Genomic DNA, 10642 nt, shown 5'->3' with positions numbered 1-10642 from the left:
ACACACAGAGACCCCAAATGTAAAATGCAAAATTGTAAAATTATGTAGTAACTTCCAGAAAAAAAGTGACAGGAAAACCTACGTGACTTTGAATTGGTGAATTTTCAGATACAACACCACAGTGTGATCCATGAAAGAAGAAAAAAATTCATAAACTGGTTTTTATTAAACTTTAAACTTTTTCTCCTCAAAAGACACTCATAAGGGAATGAAAAGACAAACCACTGCTTGGGAGAAAATTTATGCAAAACATATATCTGATAAAGGACTTGTATCCAAAGTATATAAAGTACTGTTAAAACTCAACAATACAAAACAAGGAAGTAAATTTAAAAATTAGCAAAAGGTCTTAACAGATATTTTACCAAAGATAACACATAAGTGGCAAATAAGCATACAAAATATGCTCGACATCATTTGTCAGTAGTAAATTGCACATTAAAACAACAAGATACCACTTTGCACCTATTAGAATGGCTAAATCCAAAAACTGAACATAGTAATTGCTGGTGAGGATGCAGGGCAAAAGAAACTATCTTTCCCACTGTTAAGAATGGTATAGCTACTTTGGGAGAGAGTGTGGAAGACAGTTTCTTACAAAGTTAAATATAATCTTACCATGTGATCCAGTAGTTGAACTCTTAAGTATTTGCCCAATTGATTTGAGAATGTACGCCTATAATAGGACCTTTACATGAATGGTTATAGGAGCTTTATTCACAATTGCTTCAAACTGGAAAGAACCAAGATATCCTTCAGTAGGTGAAAGGATAAACAAATTGTGGTGCATCTATACAGGGGAATACTATTTAGTGATAAGAAAGAATGAACAATGAAGCCAAGAAAAGACACAGAAGAATACTAAATGCACATTTCTAGCCAGTCTCGAAAGGCTATATGCTGTATGATTCCATGTATGTAACCTTCCAGAAAAGACAAAACTATAGAGATGATAAACAGATTAGTGGTTGGAGGTAGGGAGAGAGTTGAAGAGGTGAAACAGAATTTCTTAGGGTGCAGAACTATTCTGCTAGACCTACTATGCATTTATCAAAAGTTAAAGAAATTTACCACAGAAAGAGTGAAGCTTAATGTGTATAATTTTTTAAAAAATCACTTAATAGGGCATGCCTGGGTGGCTCAGTCAAGTTAAGCATCTTACTCTTGATTTCAGCTAAGGTCATGACCTCAGGGTCATGAAATCCTGGATGTAGAGCCTGCTTAAGAATCTCTCTCTCCCTCTCCCTCTGCCCCTTCCCTCCCTGTTAGTGCTCTCTTGCTTTCTCTAAAAACAAAACAAAACAAAACAAAACCACTTAATAGGTTGGGGACTAGGATGAAAGGCACATTTTTTTTTTTGCATGTCACTTTCATGGCTTTATTTATAATAGTAAAATATCTGTTTATAACAATAAAATATCTACAAATACAGGAATGGCTAAATAAATTATATTGCATTCATACAAAAAGAGCTATATGCAGTCATTTAAACGCATGTTGTAGGAATACTCAATGAAATGGAATATGCTTATGATTCATTGTTAAATTTCTAAAACAGCAGGTATGAAATAGTATGTGCAATAACATCTCAACTACTTGAAATATATAGCATATGGTAGAAATGAAAAGATATGCAGAGGGATGTTATAGTTATTTTTCTGAACAGTGAAATTGCATCCATTCAGGGAACTTGTGATTTCTTCAGGGTTTTTCCCGTGCATGTATAAATTTTTAGGAAGAGCACTCATTAAGTTCAACAACAACATAAGAAAAGGAAGTCAGGACTCTAAAATTAATTCCTGAAGGAATTTTTTGAAATCCCTTGAAAGGCACATTTTAATGAAAGAATCTAATTACATTACACAGGTATTAAGCAACTTCATGGAGGGGTAGGGGAAAGATTCTGATCTAAGTAAATTTGCAAATGAATGGATTATGTAAGTCTAAAGGGAAAAGGAACGCACTTAGTACTATATTTTAGTTGATGAAGTTGTTTCCAATGAAAGTATGAGTCGACCATTCTGAAGCCACCATACGTGTATTCTAGAATCGAACAATTAAGAACATGGATGACAGATGGTCAGAGCCAAGTGTCTTACTATTGAAGTGGGAAGTTACAGACATAGGACATTAGAATGACCTATGTGGTAATAGAGTTGGAGACATTGGTAGGAACCCACGTTGTGCTTAATATAGACATGGTCACATATTTTCCTTGCTCTTTTAGCTGAGAAGTCCTAGAAACAATCCCAGAAAAAAAACGAACCATTCTAGCATCAAGATCTTGGTTTCTAATTCTCTAATAAAATGAACCATTTTTTCCTTGGAGAAATGGGTGATTCTAGGACTGAGGTGGGAAATACACAAGATGATCCTGGAACATCTTGTAGTGCCAGAAAGACATAAAGTGCTAAAAATTAAAACCCTTAGGGATAGGAATATGTCAAAGGGCCACAGGAGGCACCTGAAAGGACTCCCCATGGCCAAATCTAGAACAATTTGAAGAAAATAAATGGACTAATACTGGATTATAACTGAGAGTATAAAATAAATATCCTTGAAGCCATGCTAATACAGATATATGACCGAATAAATAATTAAGAGACAATCTTTCATTCAGAGGAATTCCAAATAATTTATGTAGATATTTTGCTTTCAAGGACGGGGAGCATAACTCCTCACACCTTAATCATAGGGTGTATGTAGTGACTTCCTTCCAAATAGTACGGAATGGAAGGAGAGAAAATAGAGCAACGTTATAGTAGAGAAACCTGACAAACTACATTTTCTAAGCAATCAAGATCAACAATACAGTGATAAGTCATGTTGATAGTATATGCCCTAGATGTGATATGATGAGGATGGCACTTTACTTCTGTAGTCTTTCCCCCACACGACTGGGAGCTACCCAGTCGAATCAGGAGAAAAAGAGCAGACATATCCCAATTGGAAAGACGGTCTTGAAAATAAATAAAACACCCAACCAGTACTCCTCAAAGCCGTCAAAGATCATTCAAAACAAGGAAAATTGAAACATGTTACCACCAAGAGGAACCTTAGGAGACATTATGACCCAATGCAATGTGGTATCTGGTTGGGATCCTGGAGCAGAAAAGGGACATTAAGTAAAAACTAAGGAAATCCAAGTAAACTATAGACTTTGGTGAATAATAATTTGATGTGGATTCATTAATCGTGACTAATGCACTATATTAATGTAGGCTGGTTGTGGCTTATCTGGGAACTCTCTGTAGAAGTTCCCTGTATATCTACATCTATTCTAGAATTTTAAAAAAATATTTAAAAATTAAAAATTAATAACCCTTTTTTGATTACATTAAAGTTCAATCAATATGTTAGTTTGTAGTGGTCAGATGATTACAAAGTTAATCATAAAGGCATATCTTTTTACATAAGTTAAATTATCTATTTATCTATTTATCATCTATCATCCCTCCATCTATCATTCTTTAACTTCTACTTTGAACCTGATTCTGAGCTTAGGCACTCACTATGGATACAAAGGTGAATAAGAAATGATCCTTGCTGGGGCACCTGGGTGGCTCAGCTGGTTAAGCGACTGCCTTCAGCTCAGGTCATGATCCTGAAGTTCTGGGACTGAGTCCCTCATCAGGCTCCCTCCTCAACGGGGTGTCTGCTTCTCCCTCTGACCCTCCCCCTTCTCATGTTCTCCTTTTCTTTCTCATTCTCTCTCTCTCAAATAAATAAATAAAATCTTTTTTAAAAAAAAGAATTTTAAAAAACGATCTTTGCCCTCAAGAAACACAGATTTCCTTGACCTTGTGCCAAAGTTTCTACAGCTCTGAGTTTTCAGGGTTAAAATGATCCATGCCCCCTTTCTCTGCAAGTCCATAAGCATGCATCATTCTGAGACTGGAGTGTTGTGGGGCTTTGGTTTCTTTTGCCTCGCTTTGGTTTTAATATATTGATTGGAATTTCAGAACTTTTCAACATCTAAGAAGAGCTGGCAGAAACCTTAGTAATGCCAGGGCATAGTGAGCTTGGTGTTCAGTTTTCTGATGGCCATTCTGTATCACAGAAGGCTGCAGAAACATTTCCATGGTTTCTAAAGAGTCTTTTATTAACCTAATATGATTTTTACATTTCTATCAGTGTTCTGTTTTTTCCATGTCTTTGAAACCCTCTAGATTCAGCGTAGCAAGACTGGCCATGCCTATCAAATCTTTACATCATGTAGTAGAAGGGTTTTAAAACCCCCTTCTGTGTCTGTCAGAACTCCTCAAGGATCAGAGAAAGGCTTACACTTATTGGTCATTTGAGGAGAATTCTGTTTGAACAGGAAGGAAGAAACTAGCACAGCTCTTGGGATCCATCATGGCATCTTTTCCCAACTCGACATTCAGGACATCATGTTGATAGCTTGAAACTGACTATGGTGAAAACACCATGGAAATTAGCAAATGCTCTCAATGAGGGGTTTTCCATCATCCCCCGCTCCAAATCCAACCCTCCACCACCAAAAACCTGTTGTTAAACATTTACCAGCACACCACTGCAAAGAACATCAGCTAGCTTTAATTGAGGAAAAGATTTCTGAACTTTGCATGATAATGATCCCCATATTCTAGCTGGAGTGAACTTTTTGAAAGGTACATCTGACCCTGTCATTTACTTGCTTAAAACACTTTCCATTGCTCTTAGAATAGAGACCTTAACATGACCTCTAAGGCCCTACATGTTTGGGCTCTCTCTCTGTCTCTCTCATTGGATTTCATCTGGAGTAGGATACAGCCAACCTTTTTCCAGTAAAAAAAGTTTCCAACTTCTTTCCAGTCCTTCAGTGCCCCATGCTTCCATCTGCATGGGGTCTTTACACATTCTATACCCTTATGGTAGGTTTCCAGGGACTGTCCCAGTTTTAGCACTGAAAATACTGCATCCTGAGAACTCCCTAAGACCCAGGCAAACCCTGCTTATGTGGAAACAGTCTTCCTCGATTCACTGTGTTACTCTTTGTCTGACCTCCGCCCAACTATCATCAAAGCAGAGAAATTTTTCCTGACATCCTTGCCTTTACCCATTTCCAACACCTTTACTTCATATCATGATACTGTGATTTTTGTCAGAAACTCATTCTTGTGATTATTTGATTAATGTTTGTCTCTTCTACTACCCAGCATGGGAACAGGGATCATGTCTGGCTTGCTTAGCATAGCATTCCTTGTGCCTATCCCAGAGCTCAGCATCTCATAGATACTCAAATATTTGTTGAATAAATCAACAAATAAAGGAGCCCCCATCCCCAATGATCTTTCCATGGCATGATTACATCCCTGTGGATCGGAAGACAGAACAGCTTAAAGGTAGGGGTGAGGAGAATGGAAAAGATGGCATTCATTAGATGGAAAGGCAGACAACCAGAGCTTTAAAAATCTTTTTTTTGGTCTGTCTTCTATTTTATTATATTTTTAAATTAACATATAATGTGTTATTTGTTTCAGGAGTATAGGTCTGTGGTTCATCAGTCTTACACAATTCATAGCCCTCTCCATAGCACATACCCTACCCAAAGTCCATCACCCAGCCACCCCATCCCTCTCACCCTCCTCCCCTCCAGCAACCCTCAGTTTGTTTCCTGAGATTAAAAGTCTCTTATGGTTTGTCTCCCTGTCTGGTTTCATCTTGTTTCATTTTTCTTTCCCTTCCCCTATGATCCTCTGTCTTGTTTCTCAAAGTTCTCATATCAGTGAGATCATATGATAATTGTCTTTCTCTGACTGACTTATTTCATTTAATATAATACCCTCTAGTTCCATCCACGTCATTGCAAATGACAAGATTTCAGTTTTTTGATTGATGTCTGCATAGTATTCCATAGTATTACATTTTATACATAATACATAGTATTCCATTTTATACACATACATATTACATAGATATAATATTATATATAATATATCAATATAATATATAATATTATAATAATATAATTATAATTATATTTATATTTTAATTTATATTATTATAATATTATATCAATATATATAAAATTCATCATTCATGTGATATATATATCACATGAACGGATATTTCTGCAAAGAAGACATCCAATGGCCGACAGACACATGAAAATGTGCTCAACATCATTCAGCATCAGGGAAATACAAATCAAAAATCACAGTGAGATACCAACTCCCACCAGACAGAATGGCTAAAATTAACAGGTCAGGAAATGACAGATGCTGGCGAGGATGTGGAGAAAGGGGAACCCTCCTACACTATTGGTGATAATGCAAGCTGGTGCAGCCACTCTGGGAAACACTACGGAGGTTCCTCAAAAAGTTGAAAATAGAGCTACCCTATGACCCAGCAATCGCACTACTGGGTATTTACCCTAAAGGTACAAATGTAGTGATCTGAAGAAGCATGTACACCCAAATGTTTATAGCAGCAATGTCCACAATAGCCAAACTATGGAAAAAGCCTAGATGTCCATCAACAGATGAATGACTAAAAATCTTTTTTAAAGGAATGAAAGAGACCTGGGAATGTGTCAAAACCAAATTTCTGCCTTCTTTCTAGTTTGAGCCTATAGCAAGCCTCAAATATGGCAGGGACAGCCTGAGTATTTCAAGGTGTCAACATATGACCATTGTATTTGGACACTCAAACATATGCTTTCATTTTTGGTAAGGCTACACTCCCATTTGAGGCTTATTTTGTAATGTTTGATCTACCGCAATATAATTGAAATAGAAAAGCATCTCATTTTAGAACCACAAGCCAATACTGAAACACATCATCCTTTATACAGAAGGAGTGTGTGAGCAAGAGTTCCCGCTGGTTGTAACTGCGCTCCCACCACCATTTGAAGCCTGGAGCAACATGCCCCACACCCCTGTAGGCCCAGGCAAAGACTCTGGAAAATGTAATCCATGTACACTTTCAGTTTACTGACAACAATAATTAATTAGTGTTAAAATGGGAGCAGCAAACACTCTTTGTTTGAGGCTTGTTTCTTCATTCACTTTCCGTGTCCCCCAATTAGGCAGCACTTGTGGGTGGGAAGTGTGTTTGCTTTAAGGAATTAGTTAAAAATAAAAAGAATCATTTTGCATACTGCAAGGAAAAGCCATCCCCCAGACCCCCCAAAAAATCACCTCATACATTCCCGTTGCTGTCTGCTGGAATCATAGGAGACTACGCCAATTGGCAACCACGGGTGTGCATTTTTAACTCACTGGGGAGTGAAGTAAGGAAAACATTTTTGTAAGGCTGTTTAAAAATTATTTGCAAGGGAAACAATTAAAAAAATGTGTGGCCATTTTCTCGATGTTGAAGAAATGCTATATCCAACATCCAATTCCATGGGCCAATTTTCTCCTGCAAGATTTATGAAATAAACGCCGCCAAGCAGACAGAAATCTAAATAGTAACATGTTTCACTTTAATAGAACTTTAATTTAATAAGAATAATACCCAAAATACCCAGACAGTTTTATAGCACTCTAGTCATGGTATCCGACTTTCTCTTTGGAGCCCTCGGGATGATAAATACGCTCTTGTCCATCACCACCAGAAGCTGCCTGGTAACCAGCTGTCAGGATGGCCCCGTCTGGGCCTTCGATCTTCCAGAATTAGTTGGGAATTCCATTTCTCAACAAGCCTCACATATGCCACATCTCTGGGCGGATACTACGGTTTCTACTCAGAAACCCTCACTTCTTGTTTGGTAAATCTCAAGTTCATGAATAATCCCCTGTCTATACATACTGACAGGCCACAGCTCATTTTCAAAGTCAAATAGCAATGTTGTGGAAAAGTTTTATTTTTATTGTTCTTTGGGATAGAGTATCTAAACACAGCAGAGACCCTTTGTAAAATCACAAGGTGGGGGGTCCAGATGGACATCGACACCAGTTTCTCCTACGCCATCAGAAAGAAGAGCATTCTTACAAAAACTCCCATAAGACAAAATGGCATGAAGAAGCAACTGTCATTTCATAGAAGTGAAAGTCCTCTTTAGGTTTCTTTCCATTAGTGCAAACAGGAACTAATGTAGGTCTTTCCTAAAAGCTGAGCGGCATCAAGCAACTTTTCGGAGAGCAGAGAAACCTATGTTCTGATGTGATGCTGTCTCTAATTTCGTTCTATACATATGTATTTGCACAGTAACTAGCATTTGACTCACAGTGCATGCAGCTGGGTGTGAGAAGGATCCTTTTCACAAAGGAATTCCACAGCAATTGGCAGTCAGGTCTGAGGAAGTGTATGTGTTGAGCTGTTGTAACTCTGCATTGATCCATACGTGGGTTTCGTCTACTTCAGGACTGGTGTGCCTGTGGAACACAGGCTGTTTCTTCCTCCACACAAGGCATCAGCGTCAACCAATCAGTCGACACCATTTTCTGTTGAGACCAAATACAACCTCAAGAATCTTTCTCGAAACAGTGCTCCAGAGAGCAAGCCCCAGTCCATTAAATGAGCTCAGCATTAAAAACTACTTGCCAATCTCTGGTTTATAGGCTTTGAGTGTTTAAACAAAACAAGCTACTCCCCTAAAAAAAACTGGCATTTGGGGAAAGAACTTTGTGTGATCTATTATTATGTAAAAGGTAAACAGTGATTAAGGGCTGCTGCATCTCCGCTGGGTCTGTGTGTTTCCACTGTGCCTGATTTGAGCTGTCACTGTTACTTACGCCATCCTGGAAAGTGTGTCTGCCTATATTTGTGTGGCCGAGTCCCTTGAATTCATGGATATCGGCTTCATCCCTAGATCCAGTCCTACGATGGGAATTTTGTTGATGCTAAATAGATGCTCACTGGCTTGAATTGAAAGCATTTAGATGATTTATCCAACTATAATACGGCGTTTCTGGAAGGGAAGCTAAATGCTTTCGGGAGTCCAGGAAACACTTAGTGTCATGGGACGGAACCAGGGCTTCAAAATGCAAGAGGAAGGGGTGGGCTTCCAAGCATTTTAACTGCAATTAGAACCGAGAACCAGTGTTTCAAAGTGCAGCTGCTAATTCAAGGTTTATCCAAACCAAGGGAATGCTTTGGTCAGCAAAACTGGACAAGAAAACCTCCTGAGAACAAGCTGTCTCATAAGATTTCCGTTACCTGCTGCTTCCAGTCGGACTGAAAATACCTCCGGGGCAGCCTTTCCAATGGTGGTTTTGGCACTTCTTCCCCCAGATGGGGCCCACAAGTGCAGGAGTGCACAGAAATCAAATGTCCTGGGAGGAGAGTTGATTAAATGTTTTCAAAGCTCAAAAAAGAAAAAAAAAAAGAAAGAAAAAAATCAGTTCAGGTAGAGTTCAAGCTTTGGGGTCAAGCTTCAGGGACCCCTGGGACTCTTTTGTAGTGAGGCCATTAACTTACTCCTTGAAATCGTACCCCAGAGAGCTTATCAAGAGCAACAGTCTTAGTTCACAGCACTGCCCCTTCTTTGTTTTGTGTGGTCTGTTTGTCACAGAGTGAACCCAGAATCATGCTGTATTCTGTCTGCAAAAGGAAAATGTGAGCCAAGTCACATAAGAATTTCACATTCATCCAGAGTCAGATGCCTTCTTCATTTTCCACACTTCCTTCTACTTTCCTCTTGAAATCAGAACTTCAAATGGCTGACCCTTACACAGATCTGTTTTTCCTGCCGAGATAGTATCATTTCAAGCTGCTTTTTCACATGAAAATCCTTCAAGGCCCTTGATGACACCCCCCCCCAACACACACACACACAAAGATGCTGACAGATGAAGCTGGAAAAAACAATCCAGTGTGTGTTTGAAAACGAAGAAGTTCCAAGATTTTTACCTAGTTTTGAGCACTTTCCAGATGTTATCCAGTGTGGTTGACTTTAGGGATGGATTGCTATTTTTCCAAATAGGAAATCAGGCTTCCTTTTCACTTAAGTGCACGAATAATTCATGAAATCTCTGCTGGGACTTTTTAACTCCCTTGTCACCGACCGCTTTTCCCTTTGGCCTCTCCACCCCTTCCCTCTCTGTGGTACTGTCTGCTTTTGGCCCTCCGGGATTGAGCCATGGATTCTGGTTATTCCTTACAAAAGAAGGCTAACAACTTTACTGCCCAAGATGATTATAACATGATGACAACTAAAAAAACCAGGGAGGGCCCAGAGGAAGCTGCTGCGCCTTTGTCTCTGTGTGGACAGGAAGAGCCACTCCCTTCAGAGCTGGGGGAGGGCACCCTCTGCGATGGGAGACAGGCCCAGAACAAAGACCGTTGACTTCAACGTCTGGTGTGCTGTGTACCGGCTGACCCATTTATCAAATGCATATGGGGAGCTGATTATGTGTATGTTGAGAGGAATGTTGATTCCTCTCACCCATCAAATAAAATCCCTGGTAATGAATAAAGGAAAATAAGAAGAGTAGACAGGTTGGGTCAATGTCAGAAAATGTATCTTCCTCTTGCTTTACAGGGACTAACTTAGCCAAACTGGAAAGCAGACATCAATTCTCAGAATCAGAGCTCCAGGCTCCCTTGTCCTAAGCAGTCTGTGTGAGTACACAAAAGGAGTGGGCTCTCTCCTTAAGCTGGGGTTAAACAGACTAATAGATGAAGAAAAAATGACTCATACAGTTTTACAATTTTGAATCTCTCTCTATATATACATATATAAAACCATAAGTAT

The sequence above is a fragment of the Neovison vison genome, chromosome 1 (genome assembly GCF_020171115.1).
Source record: "Neovison vison isolate M4711 chromosome 1, ASM_NN_V1, whole genome shotgun sequence".
NCBI lineage: Eukaryota > Metazoa > Chordata > Mammalia > Carnivora > Mustelidae > Neogale > Neogale vison.
Note: the sequence above shows the minus strand (reverse complement) of the source record.